We start from the raw sequence: 19,939 nt of genomic DNA on the forward strand, positions 1-19,939 counted from the left end.
ACTGAGCAAATTAATTAATTTAACGTCGTACTCTCACTCCGCTATGCGCACGCGATACGACCGTTAACGAGAAATCATGAGTCATTGGTTATTACGTCTGCATACATACGTATCCGAATAGGATTGGATCAATATTTCGTTCATCGAACAAAATCGAAGGAATATCGTCGGAGGACCGGCAGTATATTTATACTTTGAAAGTTTCTCATCGTGCATTCGTCGTCACACTTATCCGCGAACGTCGCGGGTCCCACGTTACACACGGAATTCTTACTTTATCGAGGAAACTCGCGCCTGATTAGCCCACAGAAGGAAGCAAGAGTAATTTCGAGCCCGTTAGCGCAGCTGAACCCAGCAGGGTAGATAGCTATGACAAGACGAGGAGTTTACACGGTAGACGGGAGTAATTACATCCAAGTTTCGGCTCGAGTTCTCTCTCCTTGCTCGTACCGCGCCTGTCTCTCTTCGCTTATCGTCTCGCTTCTCGGCCTTTCTCTATCGGTCTCGTCGAGTTTCCGTGTCTCATCTTGCTTTTACTCCGCCACCTCGCAGTCCGCTTGATATAAGTAGTGCATATCCACGCGATGTTCTAGAGATAATATCCGTGTAAGGTATTATCTGCAGCTACGAGTCTACCCGAAGACGTATGTTCCGCGTAACAGTCGCAGAGGAATTAATCAGTCGAAAGTGTTGCACTTGCGTTAACCCATGTAACCATGTAACCATCACTCGATCGGACCCTTGCGTATTATATGAAAATGTTGTTATATCAAAATAAACGGCACACGCTATAAACTCTGTTAAGATCTCTGTTTAGTTTACGGTTTTATTAATCGAAAATCCCAATTTGTCATGACACGACAATCTAAGCAATTAGCAACGAATGTAGCTACGTGACTCCACAAAAGCCAGATTGAATTGAGGCAAACGAGTTGCAAAAGATGAATTGCTTTGGCGAGCCGAAACTTGATTCTTCCCCACTCTCCGTCTGCCATCCACAAAAAAAACGTTATCTTTCTTTCTTCTTTTTTTTATTATCCATTGGAAAATTGAGTTTCGTCTTTTTCTTCTTCAGCTCCGCACGAGTGGTCCATTCGGATGGACTTTGTCTCGTTCGATTTCCTCCTTGCGCGCGAGCCTTAACACCTCCTTTCGAACTTTTCGTCAACGCAATTCTATCCTCGCACGCGGTAATGAGATTTCTTCAGGCGCGAGGAGAGTCACCCTGTAATAAGAATTCTTCGTCGAACTACGTGGTGCACAATAAGAGCCTCTTCCGTCTGGCTGCCGGTGGAAGGAAAAAGCTCACTCGCACGAATCTACGGAACAAGGAGGAAGATTGGCAACGAGGAGGAGACGACGGAAGGTGGAGGACGCGATGCTGGATACATGCGATCGAAGGAGAGGGAGTCTTCTATATTACGTGTGGGATCATGTGAGGGGTAGAATGATTTATAAGCGAGACAACTAGAAATGCCACGAATGGCTTCATGCAGGCTCATGGCGATGCTCGTAACTTCCAATTAGGCCCCGCGTTTGTGTACCCGGTAACTTCCGTGCGCACACAAGCCAGATTAAATGCAGTCTCGTACGACGCGATATAAACGTTTCTTCCAAAAGTGACGCGGACACGATTAATCTTCGAGAGAGAGCATTCGGTAAATTGATACATCTAACATGTATGTACCATACAGTCTGACGAAGAAACAAATAAATGTTTAAAGCGAGAGATGCAGGACGGATCATAGTTGAAAACAAGATCTTTCCGTGACGAGTACATATCGTGAGTTTCCTCGAATCGCATCGAAAATCAAGATACCGGGAGGAGATATCAGTTGGTGGTCCCCTAAACAAGGATTCTGGTTTAGTGGTGAGTCGACGGGGAAGCAAACTTTACGGCGAGCAATTCTTAGCGCCTCTCTTTCATCGGATTTCATAAAAAGAAACACAGGTGTGCTACGGTTGGTTGCGATGCGCAATCTGTGGCACCTGTCGCCGGCGAGGGAATGGAAGAATTCAGTAACCTCTTTGGCGCTGAAAGCCAGGGCTGGAAATACAAGACGTAGTCCCTGGCCATGCTTCATTTCAGACCCCACCTTATATTCTATCGCTCCGGCGCTCGGAGCAGCGACGAACAGTACCGCGCTAGAGATGCTCTTTCCAGCAGGAGCCGTTCCAGACATCTGTTGCTTGCTCTCTTCTTCCCCGCAACAAGGCATTTGCATAATTATAATCTCGCTTCGGCCGTCTCAAAAACTCGGGCTGCACGTTCCGCGGGCCGGCATCCACGCTGCTCTTTCACATAGACCGTGTACATTCGTTCCTGAGCTTGTTAACGAAAAAAGGAAAGAAAAAAGAAAGGAAGGAAGGAGGAATTGCTTCCGTCAACCGGCGTAACTGAAGATACGGCCTCTTATTGAGACAAGACCGAGTCGAAGAATAACGGCCCGTTTGTGGTTGAAATAAATTCAACAGAAATATATTTTCAAATGTCACGTGTAAAATTAATCACTGAGAGTATAGATGACGTGTCGCTTCCGTAGAAGAAAGAACAATACGTACTTAATTAAATCCATAAGACACACCGCTTATTGAATCAGTTTGATATCTCAAAATCCACAGTGATTCTTTGTTCTGGTATAGTGTACAACACAGCATACATTTCTCATGTCGGAACGCGTTACGGTCGCTTATGCGCAAACAATATCACAGGACGATCATGAAAGTGGTTCCATCTAAAAGCGAGAACGCGAGATCAAGGAATTTATCCAGCCGACCGGCTGGAAAAATCGTGCGCACTTTGAGAAGGATCTCTTATAAATCGAGCATCTTAGGGTCGTGGAAGGTGATGAAGGACCGCAGGGAGTTGCAGAAACGATCGACAATGGCAGGCCAAGAGTATCCTGCGGGAGAAGCCGCAGGGCTATCAGCAGTCTTGGACTTGTATGGATGGGATTTACGGTGCGCGCGACGAGCGGGGACGAACGGAAAACAGGAAATGAGTATGAACGGAGATATTTTCGCGAGGATTTGGCCGCTGTCAGGGCGCATCATGATCGTCGTTCAAGAACGAAAGGGATGAGCTTGACCCCTCAGAGAAAAAAACGAAAAGAGGCGCGAAAGGAAAAAGGAAGGCCAGTTTTCTCTCTTTTCTCCACGTGCGGCGGATCTTATGGGATTCGACTCTCGATATAATTTTTCTTTCTCGCCCTCAGGACCGCCTCATTTTCCACAATTCCGTCGCGTCATATACCGTCTCGACAATGGCAGTGATTTCTATCTATTGAATTCCGCCTCTCGCTTTCTCGCATTACCTCCGATCTCTCGGCAGCCGCCACGCGGTTCCTCGCTTTTCTTACGTCTGCCGGGTGTCAAATGATGCGTATAGAATGGACTGGAAAGCTATGGTCGGATCCATTATCGATCGTTCTCGACTCGAGGAATTCAAGCAACCAGCGTGGAGGGAGATGACGGAGGAGGGTAAAGTGGGGATGGAAGTGATCCGGAGGGTGGCGAGGCGGTCGATGGCGCGCGCGCGCGCGAGGAAAGAGGAACGGGCGAACCCTCCTGGTAGCTTCTATAGGAAGAGACCAGCCCTCGTGTTGGGAGCCATTGGCTGCCGTGCCACCCGGTGATAAGCCGTTACCAGCCACGGAATTGCCCTGAAACATCGACCGGACTTTCCGATGACGCGCAATTGCTTCGAGGTTTCGTTCCTCGAATTACTCGATCGCAAGCGACCATCCGTGTGTCCCAATCTCTCAATCGGATCGATGATGCGTCGTCGTCCTCGTCAACGTCTCCTTGCATACATACACGAGGAACATATTTTTCATATCTGTATCTCGAGGGTACAATCGAAGGTAATGAAACGACTAAACGCGCGCGTGCGTGTATGTGTATGTCATGCCGACTTGTAGATATAGAAAACAGTCCAGAGTATCCTCTGATACAACTATAACTTTGATACTTGTACTATTTGTACAGAGTTGATGCAGGAAAACTAATTGTTTCACATACATTTGTCATCGAAAAGCACAAGGGGTGGCGCACATTCATTTTTGTTTAATCATTTAATCGTACACAACACGGTAATTGCGATAGGGTAAATTTGGTACGAGACGTACACTCTTGACACTCTTAAAAGACGACCTCCTTTTGTTTGCCATTTTGCGGTCGTGAGGGTGTTACATCACAAGACCGAGACGGAAGGCTTCTCGGAAGGCTCGACGAGCTTAAAGGTTACAATTCTGACGATTCTTATCCACGCGCCGATCAGAGCAATTTATTATAATCGTGCATGAGCTTCAACGTTCGTATAACATCGCAGTCGTTACTCGTTTTTTCCTCTCCTCTTTTTTATTCTTACTTTATACCGCGCCCGCATATACTTCCGTGGCAATCTGCAATGACCGCCAACGTCATTTGCATTCGACGTTGCATGTTCCATCAGTTTACTCTAGGAAAACATGCAACCGAGGCGACCAAAGCATTTACATTCAAATTCCTTTCTTGCCTGAAACTCACTACACATGCGAGGCGGAATGCAAACGTTGCTAGCAATTGATCCTCGTACGTCGTTCGGGAAGTAGGAAGAAACGTTTAAGTAGAAAACAAAGTGAGCGTAGACGGGCATGAAGCGAAATGGGATGCGTGCGTAGGGAATTCGACGATATAATTAACACTACTTTTACGATCAAGTATTACAGCAGTGGTAAACTGCATCACGAGAACCTGTAAACGTAAACTGTTCCCGGTTAACGGTACCTTTCGAGAAAAAAAAACTGTTTGACCGTTAAATATGTTTCTCCGCCCTCGAGTTCGGCGCACTTTCGTCAGCGCGCGCAAACTTTCCTTTGAAATTTGCTGACTCGCTGTTTCGCGATGAATGAAAGAGTCTAGGATAGACGTTCATTGTACCGGTGCAAATGATTCTTTGGGAGTTTTAATTAAACGGACGAAGAAGAAGCGCGAGAAGGAGAAGAGGAGAAAATTTGAACAAAGTGCAAGAAAAGTTTGATATAATGGCACCACCCAGTCTCGTAATACGTTTCATTGGCGGCGACGCTGACCTCGATACGCGCGTCTACAGATCGAGTTTGTTATTTTCAGCCATACGATAAAAATCTTTAACCGTACGCTTCTTATCGAACCTGGACAAACAGCGTTACTTGGCGTTATTTAGCGCAGCGCGGGTCTTCATTCCTCAAGATTTACATTTCCACTTGACTCGATTACTCGTATCCCGTAAAAGCAATCATGGCCGGACCAACGTACCGTCGATCAAACAGTTGTTCGCGAGTTTTAATTGAAAACGGAGGCCGAAGAAGAAAGAAGTCCGTGACGGACAAAAGGAGAGGCAAAAGCAAATAGACGCTAATTGGGGTTCACCCGCGGATGTTTACCAGATTACCTGCAAAGCCGGCATCACTTGCCAGATGGTCTGCCTCGTAGGCGAAATCGTAGGGCTAGATTTCCCTATAAACGTAATAAAAATAGGGTTTGGATCAGTTGGCCCGTGGGTTCGACAAACGCGGACGTTCGACCCCCTCAGCCAACTTCACATCAGCATATATTGGATTATGCAGATACTTGTAGAGTCGTGAAGGGTACTCGTAGCTTGGGGTAAGCTATATACAAAGCGGATGCGAAGAACCGCGGCCTAGAACAAGTCGGAACGCGTGAAACCAAATGCTCGTCTGTGTGCAAGGGGAAAAATGAACAAGGAAGTTTAATCTTTTGTTGGTTCAACACACTTTTCTAATCTTTCTAACGAATGATGGATCGTCGATTGACTCGGTATCATCGTTTTACAGTAAGACAGCACAAGAATCTTATGCTGATTAAGATAAGAAAAGCGAGAATTTTTTATTCGAATCAAATGATGAAAACGCTCAGGCAAACTTGCGAAAATTTATCGTTTTTTTCGTGTGATAAGATGATTAGGTTAGGTTGTACTGTAGCTGAATTAACAGCACTTCCGGAAGTGCAAAACTGTGCCTACTTGTTTTTCCCGGCGCATGCAGCTCCATTTGCATAGATCTTGAGAAATCGAAGGGGCGGACCCGATGCGCCCGAATTGAACTTGCAATATTATTTCGCTTCGACCCCATTTGGTGAATTCCTGGCGCCGTTTGGTAAAACGACCTTTACGCCTTCTACTCTGCCCCGAGCGAGTGCCAGAGTATATGTATACGCGTCCGCGTATATTTTATTTATGGTCTCGCGATACAGCAGACGATGAAAACCGGGAACACGGAGGGCCGGCCCCATGGAATAGCCGCCCCGCTGACGGGTAGGGAGGAGGGTGGGGTCGGCGAAGTTTCCGTTGCGCGCAGATATACCCGGCGCGATGGGCGCTGCTCCACATTCGAAGCGTCGGAAATAAAACCGGTAAAAAAACTTGCCCGGCGATTATCGCCACTCTGCGGCTCGCCACGAGCTTGGCGATATCGTTACTTCCATGCGCGTGTTTAATGCCGCGCCACGCGGCAGCGAGATACGCCTGAATGCCCTTTATAATTTTTCTCTGTGTCGGCCATTTGAGCGTAATTAACGTTAAAACCGTTATATTTTAGAACGCGTCGCAAAAAATTTCCAATATTGCTCTTACAGCATTTATCGTACGTTTATTAAGAGCAGCTGATGTGTTTGTCAGCCATAGCTAATTTGCAATTTTGATGAGCTTTTAATGAACGGTGAATAATCGAATCCTTAGGGAATATAGCAAAATTGATTGCTGAAAACTTATCGTTACTAAAATCACGTACATTGAGAATTTTCTTATAATACGTTAGTATTATTTACCTTGAAACTTTCTCGATTATAGCGGTTGCCAGTTAACGAAAAACTACGACAAGCAGTACGATTATGCACGGTTGATGCAATTGTGCTTTAAGTTGATACCTTTCGAAACAATATTTAACTTTACACATTATACGTCAGAAGTGTGATCTGTCGGGTCTATTACACGTCTACACAGAGAGAGCTTCATTGAAAAATTCAAACCTATGGCCGTGTCAGGAACAACTATATACGAGATTGACACTGTCAGTAAACTTCCTATCTTATGAGTATTTACTTCTCCATTACATGGAGCGCAAAAAGAACGATAAATTCTAATGCACACGGTTGCGGACCAATCGTTATCCCGCACCCGGCGAGGTGGTTAAGTGTGAACGCAATTACCACCATAACCACCTACGGTGGTATCAAATAACACGTATTAAAAGAGGCGGTAGGGAGAGTAAGAAGCTAAAAGAGAGACAGAAGGAGAGAAAGAGGTCGACGCGAGAAGGCCAGCACTAACGAGCAAGCCAGGTTACCGCCAGGTAACGCTTGCAAAGCAACCTTCTCTTCCTCATTTCCTCCCCTACTATCGCTCTCTTCCTCCTCACTCTCTCTTTCTCTTTCCTGCTCTCTTCCTCTCTTACTCCAATTTTCTATCTTGCTTCCTCTCTACCGCCATCTCTTTCCTGTTCTGCCGTGCGAACGCGTTCATCTTCGGTCATTGATCGCAATCTCCTGCTAACGAGCTTACCGCCGGGTGCGAAAATCTTACCTGGGGCACTGTGGCCTCGACCTGTGGTTTCTCGTCGTCGTCGTCGTCGTCGTCGTGATGATTTTTTTCGTTTTTTCTTTCTTCGCCTCTCCTTGTTTCTCCGCGATTCCTCTAGCATCTACTTGATGATCAAACCAGCGAGATCGGGACCGTCACTGTCGATACCGTTGATACAGCGACAACAACGAAAGCACCGTAATCATTATTTACAGAATCGATCGCAATATAAACGCCATTTTCATTTTATATCTCGCATATGCAATAACGAGATGGCCGCTAATCGATCATGTTCACTCCGGCGGAGCAACTCCACCCCTAATACATCCTTTATATAATTAACTCGAACATATGAGAACACGCGCGCAAATACATACGTATACAAAATCTTTAGCGAGATAGTGAAGAATATTGTTTAACACATCAAGATATACAGTTACATAAGCAATGCTTATAAAGCTGTTCCTAGTTAGTGAAGATTGTTTTATCGTAGTAATATTGTTTTTATTTATAGAAGGAATCCTCGCATGATATATACGGATATTATTTATAACTAAACAGAATTTCAATATTTTAAATGTGACATAAAAAAATTGAAATTTCTAGTCTAATATTAACCGATTAAAAATTATTCTTGATCTTGATCATTCTTTTTTCATTCTTAATCATTATCATTAGCGCATTTAGTAACTGATTACTTAACTTGTTTATAAATTTGTCTCTCCTATTACTATATGTACTATTCTCACCATCAATATGAAGCGGCATGTTACATCGAATTGCATCGATTGCAAAGAAACATCATAAGAACCGAATGAAATATGCTGACCTTAGGGTTGCATCTAATCACAGAAATGGCAATGTCATCGCCGATGGACGACCCCCCCAGGATCGGTTTCGACACTGAATTACATTGCCCCGAAATCTTAAGGGGAATGCCCGCGACACAATGTCGTGCACGCCCACGCAGATGGCGCGCCCAGAGTGTAGTAGTTAATTTCCTCTGTCCAAACAGTGCTAATCCCGGGTGACATAAGCCAACTGACGGTGAGAGCCGTATACCCTAAACAGAGGAGAGTATGCGACAACGGAGAATTAGTGTAAGCGAGAGCCAGAAAGCTAGTTTCCTACCCGGAAGAATGAAGCTGCCACTACCAATCCTATCTGTTTCATTCGTACGCTTCGTACCGGGAACTACTAAGATTCGTTAACCCGCTTTTCCATGAGTCGACAATTTTGCCTCCCCTATAAGTATCACACGTGAAACATGTCATGAATATATTACAAACCACCTGTAATTAGAACGATATCTCTTGATTTCTCGCAACGTGGAATGTATATCGTCGGCCATTAAATCTTTTCACAAATGAATAACTCTGATGAAATTTCGTCCCTCTCCCTCTCTCGCTCTCAACTTTATATTTTCACGTTACATTATTCTCGTACTGACTCACCTACTACAAGTGTACTAGCGTATAATACACACAGCAGATATATATGTGTATATAGCAAATCTAAGCAGTCATATCTATAAAAGTTAAGCAGACAGTAAAAGAGTCACTGGTATTTTCTACTATGGGATTCATGGAAGTGAGCTTGCTGCGAATCCCTCAGTGCCAAGACTATTTTTGCCTTGTCCCCCGTTTTCCGTACCCTTTTTCCCTAGCCGGAGGATACCAGAGGTATACATCGTAAACGGATTTATAGGACGACCGTGTGACACGTCGTCATCCCATTACGGATCATCGTAAGCCTATTTGTTTAGGATCCGAACGGGCATGAGCTTAGATCGTCGCCTAATTGTCTGACTGATGCAGCCTGCAACCTGACGTTGCGATTGGTCGGCTCCGCCTTTACCCTCATCATTTCCGTTCTTTTTCCGTGACGCGCCACTTTTGTTAGCGTCGCGAGAAGCAGATGCACCTTTATTTACTTTACTAACAAGGCGAAAGTAGAGTCTTTCTAGGTGCCATATATCGATAGAGAGAACGCCAAGATCGGTGAGAGGATGTGGAATGAAAGAGGGAAAAACTGAGGGGAGAGGCTGAAAGAGTGATGGGTCCACTCTAAATATATATATCTTCGCGCTGGTTGTACGGGAAAGTGACGAGGGAAAGAAAATATCTCCCTAGTTCCGTGACGATGAGGGAAAAACGATGCCACCTGCTCCATGCGACCACGCGCGTTTTAATTAATAGGCACGAAAAGCGACGTTTAGTAAACTACGTGGACCGGACGTTACTACGATGATCATCGGCCGGTGTCGCGCCGTGTTGAGAAGTTAATTGAGCCGAAGGATTAATTAGGTAGTAAGACAGCTCTGGAGGGGGGAGATGGATGGCGTTCCAAGTAACTTTGTGAGGGACTCGTGTCAGTGCATCGGAGACTGTCATCGTCGTGTTGCGCTCTAAACTGACATGTGACGTCCCACCATGCGCCTCATTTTTATTCCTACACGAGATCACAGAGTAATGTATCAAGCTGGCTTCCTGATCTTGTCAGCTTTGGCAAAGCCAAGTTTTACCGGTTTTCTTTTATGCGTTCACTGACCGCGAGTACTCGGTGTGTGTCGTGGTTGCGGCGATCACGATGCACATGCCGGAGCTGGCTTGTTGCCCGTCGATGAGGATTATCGAGCATCTTGTGGGACTAATTGATCGTGTGTCTAACCACGATCATCTATCTATCCGTTATCCATCAAACGATCAACATGAGACCGATGGATTGCCATCTTAACTCATTTAATACAGGTCGATTCTATAAGATCTCGAGTCGGTACGACATGCCGCGATTTTCCCTCAACGATCAATGAGCCCACAAGGACGCATTTTCGACGTGAGTCAATTTACACATGAATCCGATTAACTCAAACGAGTTAATTTACTACCAATTGGACCGAAAATTCATTACGCAATTAATTAAACTAAAACGAAATCAAATCATTAGTCGAGTTTGTTTCTGCCCGAACGTCGAAACGTTGCTGCGCGGCGGCGTTCAATACAATTCAATTTGCGGCGGACGCGCATTTGCATATACGCGTGAGAACTTTGCCGCTTCGTCGCGAATATGGGTGGACGGATTGGGGATGGGGTAGGGCGACGGCGAAGAATCTGAAAGTAAAATAAAAGTTTGCTTCATTAAGGACTAGTTACCACGAAGGCACTTAACTGACGTACCACCTTCTTCTGGCTTCTCTTGTTCCCTGCGCACTTTTCTACCGTCTTACTACCAGCATCAGCTTGTCCAATTGATAAACTCTCATTTCTCGTTTCAATGGAGAGAAAAAAGTAAGAGCACGCGAAGAAATTCGCAAATCTGAAAAGTTCTACTTATGGCAGCCTGGTTCAAACGCGGCCATGTTCGGTCGAGAATCAAGGAATTTATTTGCTACCGAATCAAACCGGTCTTTTCATCGAAGTATCTGGACCAGTTCTAATCGGTCACCAACCAGGGCAAGAGGCGACCCTCCGCACATAATTAATTCCTTGATCGTAAAACTTTCTCAAGAGTGCTTACGCGTTTGAAGCGGTTTCGCGTCTCTGTTGGAGTTTCCACTCCGCCTCTCGAACGTCAGCGATTCTCTGGAAATACGCTCAGGCGACGGAACCGTGAACGAAGGCTCACACGTTCGTTTATAGTTTCGTTGAACTTTATGTCCGTTCCTCCTCCCCCTCTTTCTCTTTCTCTCTTATCTCTCTTGTCTCTTTAAGCATCATTATCTTCTGCAAACAACGTTTCCGCTAACGACAGCAAAACAGATATATATATTAATGGCACTCATCGAATCCTGTCTAGTACGAACAGAACGAAGATTACATCTAGATTCTGTCGACAATCTCATTCGACTTCGATATCATAAAGACATCTCTGCACTTTGCAGATATAAACGAGCGATCCGACTCGTCTCGAGTGCGTCGAGTCTTATAATCTTATAATCGCGTGCGATTAATCAAACGAAAGCTTTTCTTTAATCTGTTCGTCAACATGGCAAAGTAATTTTATGACGTCGCATCAACACCGTAACACCGCGTTTGCATACTCAGTTGCTCCTGGCCAATCACTAAAGGAAGATCTGCTAAATTTAAGCTACCCTGTCGGTCGTTTCTCAGGTTTGCACGTTTCTCTGCTGTCCATGAGTCGTGCTCTGACGGACCAGATAATTGTCCGCTGTCGGATTAGCGAATATCATTTCCAAGGTTCATCCTCGTTCCGCTTGCCAATTATCTCCCTCTACCTCCCTCACTCTCACTTCTGCGCTCCTCCTCCGCCAGACGAAGCGGCGTCTTCGAGCCCGAGAAACCGTCATTTGCCTGAAATGATTAACGGAGCGGTGGCAGAAAGCAATGCAAACTATTTGGCCGGCCTAAAATTATGCTAGAAAAAAGTACGCCGGAACGGATGAATCCTCCGACCGAGGCTTTGAGGGTAACGTCGAGTGTCGCTGATCTAAATTTACTGCCGACCGTGTAAACGACACGGGAGCCTCTCGACATACCGTAACATTCACGGCCAGGCTCCTCATACGAGTGTCATGAACGAGCTGTAAGTGACGGCGGTTTATCTATGCTCCGATTTCTCTCCATTCTCATCGCGGCAGCACGGTCGATCGCTATTTGACGAGAGAACATCCTCCGAACGTCCTCCACCCTTCGTCTCGCGAAATCCACATGTTTGGCAAAGCTAACGAGATCGTCAGATAGAAACGCGATATCGTATTTGAGATAGAGACGACGATCGACCTTTTATCGATCTCTTGACGTAGCATTCGACCGCGCGAATTATCCTCTCCGAGATTTGTTCTCCTCGCGAGGCTTATCTAAAAGTTGACAGCCACCTGTTTGCAGCGATTCGCGAATCTGGTCGCGCGATGGAAATATCTAGCAAAGATATAGAAGTATCCAGGATACTATCCAAGATGATAAAGAAGCAAAGTGAAGGACATTACGCATACGGCGAGAACAGGTTTCCAAAGAGGAGGCAATGAGATCGTTCGGAGAGTATCTTTACTTGTTCTAAAATATACCTATTCATATATCAATTAATCGCATTCACTATCCTATTGTCACACTATCCTCTCGTTTATACGTTATATTTATACGTAAGTGCCACTCGAATCGTTATCGAAATTTGGAAGTTTAGTCAATTCTTTCAAATCGAAGATTGTCGAGATATTACATAGAATATCGCGGTATCGATGAGCGGCGAGGACAAAAGAAACAAAGAGAGAGAGAGAGAGGGAGAGGGAGAGAGAGCGGGAGAGAGAGAGAGAGAGAGAAGGTCGAAGATGGAGGAAAAAGAGGAGGAGAAAGCAAGAGGGGTCTAACTTGAAGTGCGCTTTGTGTTCGCTCATGCGAGAGAGCGCGAATGAGATTGCACCGCGGCGGCTGCTATACCACCACCGCCAATTGTAGTTGCACCCAAGCGAGGCAGACCCCTCTCTCTCTCGTCTATGTCGCCCAGTCATCCACTCGTGTGCCCATTACGTTTCCATTGTATCTGCCTTTTCTCTGCGCACGGCGTTTTTATTACCAGCGCTCAAACTTCCGCGCACGTAACGTCAGCCAGAGCCGACGCAATATCCGTCTCTTGCCTTGTACCAATCGCGAATCTCCGTTCCGCGCTTGGTTGAACGTAGATGCAATTGCGTGCCGAAGCCTATCGTGATTGCCGATTGCACGGATTTCTCTCATCTACGCACTTATCCATAAAATGTCCGATTGAAGTCATCGGTGAGCGCTAAAACGTAAAGACTCGTACACCATCTGATTTATTGAATCGAATCGAAACCATTGGAATGTCAGTACAAAGCAGAGCATAGCAGAAAGTAATAATAATAAGAGAAAACGTCGCGTATAAGGAAACGTAGAGAAAGCTCTTTTCATTAGATGCAAAGTATTGCCTCGCATTATATCGATTGAGCAGAAAATTATCGGGACTATCGATCATTCAAGTTTTCCAAAGAGACCGTCATGATATTCCAGTATATAGAACGGATTGGATTATTCTTGTTTCGTGAGCGGGAAAACTAACAAAGAACTTTTAAGACGTCGCTTCTCAGGTACCTGCCTGGAAATAAAGGCGCCGGCCAAATAAGCGTTTCCTCAGATCGAACTTTTTCTCTTCCTTCTTCTCTCACAATTCTTCTAGAGAGAATGCACCCTCTCCTCCCTCCGCTCCCAGGATCGCGATCTCTCCAAGAAGATTAACTCTACTTAAATAGCAACATTCTATTGGCCGGCTTCCGCGATTCTTGGATTTTGCGGATAGCAAATACCTTTTCCTCTTCGAGATTACGAAATCTCTTAATATCTAGCGCGTTTTAGCATATCGTCAGCGAGTAAAACTAATACTTACGTATTACGTTTTCCCTTACAAGAGAACATAATACGTAAAATCTGGTGCATAAAAGTGCATCTGGAATTAAAAAACTGAATCAATATTGCTTTATGATATTCTTTTAAGTGTATTGGAATCTCCTTTTGTCGTACATCTTCAGATTCAGATTCAGATCAGAGTTAGATCAGAGGGATCTTGATCTTCCGATTCGTAAATCGTCGGCGTCAAGTTTCATGCAGTTGGACACCTTTGTTCACTAAAATCGCGGCAATACATCGACACCTCGAATCATCGCCCTATCGGCGATCGGCTATAGTAGTTGTCTAGTAATTCGAGACTCCTCGTTCCAACTCTGATTCGACTGGCTCTCACGTTGCGTTCCGTTTCGGATGAACATGTGCCCGTGCACATTCGTCCGTTTGAGGAACGTTACAAAACACCGACGGAGCACGCAACAGACTTGTTCATGACGTTTCCGTTTGTAACGCGAGATGCGCCTTCATTAGCAAGTCGCTTCCTTCTCGCGTACGTCGACGACACATGCAAATGACGTCATATTTGTCGAACAAGTCGACTTACAGATAAACTCTATATTGCATACCACTATCGATGAACATTTTTATCACGACAAATTGATGGTAATGGAGATCATAACGAATCGTGTGAACCATATCGCGCTAGTCAATAACGATGGTAAAGTTTCGAGCCGGTGCCGGTCGGTTTCCTAATTTACACCTACGTGCTAACCGATGCGTTTCAGTTTAGATTACGCTTTAAAACGCAATTAGAGCCTTGCAGTTTGCACAGTGTCCACGTAATCACGGCCGCAGCAGCAAATACGGTGCGCTCCCTTACGGGCCACAATGCGTTAATTATCGTCGGGCCGAAAGTGAGCGCGCCGAAATTTACAATTCCGTTTAACGTGCCACGCACGAACGCAACCGGGCGAGGGAGCGCGCGTGGAAACGTCGACGCTTTCACGTGAAAACGAGCGGAACGATTTTCGAAAATCAACGTCACGCGGCAATGGATCGCGCGTGGAACGGACAAGGCAGGTGATTCCATCCGGTCCGTCATGAAGGGCGATGCGTGAGCTGAAGAGCGGTAACGTAGGTTTTTACTATTTATGCCATGATGCGGCCCGAAAATGCAATCGTTCTGGCGTGGGCGTCGAGCGATGCAATTACGGGGGGAATTCTAGGCACGCCGGGTTTGATACCGAAACAACCCGCACACCGCAAATACGTCGTGCCTTTGCACGAAAACAACCCTTCTGTCCCTCGGTCCGACGCCCTCCCCTACGGTGGAAGGAGGTACCGACTGTGAAATTCCAGTCGGATGCAGCCCCCAAAAACCATCTACCTCTACGAAGCACCACTTCTATCGCGAGTTATTATTACTTGACGCCAATCGATCGCGTAACCGGATTATAAATGCGCATGTCAATCAATTCAAATCGGTAGTTTGTTGAGATACGAAAGATAGAGACGTAATCCGAGGCAATCGCGATTTCCTAATCGCCAGACCGGGATTAAAAGGTGGTCATGGGCATTTACACGTTCCCCGTGTACGTTGTTATACGGCGCAGGCAGTCGTACAAAATCCTCTTACACCGCGAAGGAAGACCGAGGAAAAGTACGAGAAGAGGAAAGAGAGGAAAGAGGAGTAACCAATGGAAAACGAAAACGCTTCGTCGGGGGTGAGCAAGAAAGAAGACGGCTAATAAGAATATCAATCGCAATAAAGTAGGATTTGTATTTGATAAGCATCGTAAAAAAGCGCAGCGTAAGGTCATTACGTACACATTCGCAAGGTACGGCCTACGCCTCCGTTCTGTCGCTTCCGAAATCCCTCGTTTGCCGTAGCTCAAGTCGAAGCCTTCCACCTCCCCTCGATCCTTTCTACCACCGAATCGCGAACTGGCTTTAAAAAAATCACACCAAGAATGGTCGCCGTATCGCTGACTACAACGCTTTTCGGATTATTCTGGAGTCGCGTGAGAATCCGCGAGGAAGTGTGCTCTCGAGAGATCAACATACGTAAGGATGCACGATTGCACATTACGCGATGGTAATAGACGAGACGAATGACCGACCACCTCGTGAAATGACGAAACTCCGTGTATCTCGACTGTACGTGCACGAGCGTGATATCGTTCCTCGAGAGGTCACTCGAGCAATGTGACGAAGGATGAGCGCGGATCAAGACATCATGTGAGGGTCGGAACAACCGTTCTGACAGAAAACTGGAAAGCAAACAATGTAGTCGGAGGACTATTCATTCACGCGATCGTAGCCCAGATAGACAGCTGGGTGCCCCGCGGGGATGGAACAGGAAACCATTGTCGCTCACGATTCCCGAAACGTGTGACGGGGCGTGCGCTTTTTTTACTTTCAAGCGGAACGCGTATGCACGCGCGCGACGCATCGAGCCGAGTCGCGTGCAAGTGTTGCGTTTTGAGCGATGCCGGCGCGTACCGAAAAGTAATTATTGTGCACGCGACCACGCATAGAAACGCTGTTGATACACGACCTTGCCACCGGTAGGGATAATATCGACGTCTCGCGTTTATCCTTTACCTATTCATTATTGAAACATGCAATTCGTGTGTACCGATTTATTAAAATATATTGTTAATGTTTGAAACTCGATACGCGCTCTTTGACTATAGAAATATGGACTGCCAGCCCCCCACTTTTTCCATTCATTAGCAATGCTACGAGTGTATCCAACATCTTCGCAATATAAGCTCCGCCCCATCGACCAAAGACCAGGAAATTTGAATCAAAGTATTTGTTATTCCGTGTATAGACCAAATGAGGAAAAATAAAAATTGTAAATAATATAAGTAATATAATTGTATATAATATAAATGTAAGGAACAATTGTGGAGTAATAAAATAATGCAACACACACACATATACAGGGTGTCCCGGGTTTTAACCGACAAACTGCGGGAGCATATTCTACTAGTGGAAATAAGAAAAAATTCTTATATCGAGTTTGCTTAGAAATGCTTTATTACAAAGTTATAAACCAATATTGAAAAGAAATATGAGATAAGTAACAACGGAACATAGTGTAGAATTTGGAAGGTCGAAGATGTTTATGTTACGTGTATTCACATGTATTCATGTTCACTATGTTGAAACGATTCAGTATGATTGTTACTTTCACAACAGTAGCTGTTAGATTTCAATCGTCGTGTGAACTAGCAATTACTATCAGAATGCCAAAAGTGTTTTCAAATGAGGAATACACTGATATTCATTTCGTGTACGGATTCTGTGACGGAAATGCACGAGCTGCCGTACGAGAGTATCAACGTAGATTTCCTAACAGGAGAGTACCAGATAGATTTAAAGCAACGAATTACTAATTCAGTTACTGAGATGCAACAAAATTTTCAGGAATGTCGTACTGTAACAAATTCTGTACTACGTCGATGTCTAGCTTGTATCGATGTGCAAGGACAACATTTTGAAATGCGTCACTAAATCATTGCGTAGATAATTTATATTTTTGTGAAAAAATCCGTTGTTACTTATCTGATATTTCTTTTCAATATTGGTTTATAACTTTGTAATAAAGCATTTCTAAGCAAACTCGATATAAGAATTTTTTCTTATTTCCACTAGTAGAATATGCTCCCGCAGTTTGTCGGTTAAAACCCGGGACACCCTGTATAAAAAGTCATGTATTTAAAACAAAATAAAATGCAACATAAAGTATCAGCAAAACATAACTTATTGCACATAAAGTATTGTTATAAAAATTAAATATGCTTATTAAATATGCATAAATAACATTTAAATATTATTTATAACTATAAATAATATATATGAATAAATATAAGAACATAAGATAAAGAACATATAATGTCCTACATAAGAAATATAAGGAAACATAAAAGGAACTATGTAAGTAATATTAATTACTTATATAAAAATAATTATTGACCTTTAAAAAGAATATTTTTAGTTAAATCGTGTCTAATAAACACGTTGTGTTCTTTTAAAGTTATCTGTTTACCATAATAATATAATTTAATTTTAAAAAATAACTTGAGAATTGATTTTATTATCATATATTTATGGTTTTCCATAATATTAACTGTTTCCATAAATTCTACAGGGTGTCCGGTAACTCACGACTCAACGCTCGTGAGTGGACAAAGCGAACTGAACTGAATGGAAAAGTCCTATACCATTTTGCAATTTTCACAATAGTTAACAAGTTATTAATTATTAAAAATCGTGCTATTAATCCGGCCTACCGCCGAATGCAAGCGCGCGGCGAGATGCGACCGCCTAGCGATCGAGTGCCTAGTGATCGCAGTGGCAATGGCTAGGCATGCCATTTGTAATAAACAACTTCTCGCGTCTAGCAACTTTGATCGCTAGGCGGTCGCATCTCGCCGCGCACTTGCATTCGGCGGTAGGCCGGACTAATATAGCGATTTTTAATAATTAATAACTCGTTAACTATTGTGAAAATTGCAAAATGGTATAGGACTTTTCCACTCAGTTCAGTCCTCTTTATCCACTCACGAGCGTTGAGTCGTGAGTTATCGGACACCCTGTATATGAAAATCGAAATTTTGAAATATCACAGATGTATTTATATTTCTGAAAGTATTTGCAATCAGTCTTTGATATGTATTTAAGTTATTTAATGTATTATTTATTCTAAACATATTAAAAACTTTTTCTGGAACATTTATTACAATATATGTGTCTTTTCGAGGGTATCTTAAAAATCCAAAAGTTTTTCGATCAATAAATGTCGATGTCATCTCTTCGCAATCATTAAGTAAATTATAACAAACTTTACATTTTAAAGAATCTAAAATGTGTCTTTCAACATATCCTGCTATATATATGATTGCATCGTTATTAGCAGCATTATTTTGTGAAAGTGGTAAATCATCAATAGTCAAAATATCTTCGACATCTCCTTGAGTTCCTTCATCTTCTTTTTCCGTATTTATATTGGATTTTTGTCGTGACAAAACATTTAGAATAGAAGTATTATCTAACGAAATACAATTTCCTTGTGATGATGATTGCACTTCAGTGTGATGTAAAAGGCGTTTATACGAAGCCATAAATTGTTTTACATTAGGATTATTGTTGTATCCCCCCATCGCTCGAATACATGAAAAAAACATTTCCAGGTGGTCTTGTGATAACTTATAAGTTAATATATATTTCATGTATCCTTTTGTTATGTAATCAGAATATATCACTTTTAAATTCTTCATGTCTATAATAAAACCGAGAAAACCGGTTTTTGATTTTGTTTGTATCACCGGTTTGTCATTAATGTTGAATTTAATTGACAACAAATATTCAATAGATTCATCAAAAAATGTAAATACTTCTTTCATATTACTTTCTGACAATGGCTTCTTAAATTTATTGGAATATAAACTTCTGGAATTTAGACAGTCAAAAGTATTATTAATTATGCGACAAAATTTTGCTGTGGCAATGCATCCAGAAAACTCTGAATGACCATTATCATGCAATTGTTCTAAAGCCACAGCAACACTTTCGCTTAAGGTTTGTGCAGCTAATTTTACGTTCATTTTATTTTTATCCCATTGAAAATGTTTAGCAGTTAATTTGTTGGCCAAATGAAAACAACCGTTTTGTTGCATTTCCACAAGTTTTACGAGAAAATTCCAATTAATTTCGTTGCCTTCGCCGTCATATAATTTCTTTTTTGGTGCAAAAGTATTTCGAATCAATTTTAACATATGTGCAGCGTCAAAAATTATCGCAGTTCTATATTTGTCGATTGGATGTAAAAAACCGTAATCATTATTAGCAATACTTGAATTTAAATAATCACACAGAAATATTAGCTGAAAGTCCGTCAAAAGTTAAAGCTACGATTTGAACTCCAGAGGTACTTAGAAAAGTAAGAACTTTCTTCGTAATTTCGGCTCGTTCGTTCGAAGAAAGCCCGTTAACTAAAAAATATGCTACTGGAATCTTCCATCTTTAGTTCATACCTGTTAATAAATAAACCAACGTTTCC

General features: G+C 43.4%; 1 protein-coding gene across 1 annotated transcript in view; it reads left to right on the top strand.

Annotated features, from left to right (window-relative positions):
• The window catches only part of LOC105280884 (discoidin domain-containing receptor 2), a 96,269-nt gene that overhangs the window by 28,646 nt on the left and 47,684 nt on the right, over positions 1-19,939 (top strand). The window lies entirely within an intron of this gene.

Source organism: Ooceraea biroi, chromosome 5 (assembly GCF_003672135.1).
Source record: "Ooceraea biroi isolate clonal line C1 chromosome 5, Obir_v5.4, whole genome shotgun sequence".
Lineage (NCBI taxonomy): Eukaryota > Metazoa > Arthropoda > Insecta > Hymenoptera > Formicidae > Ooceraea > Ooceraea biroi.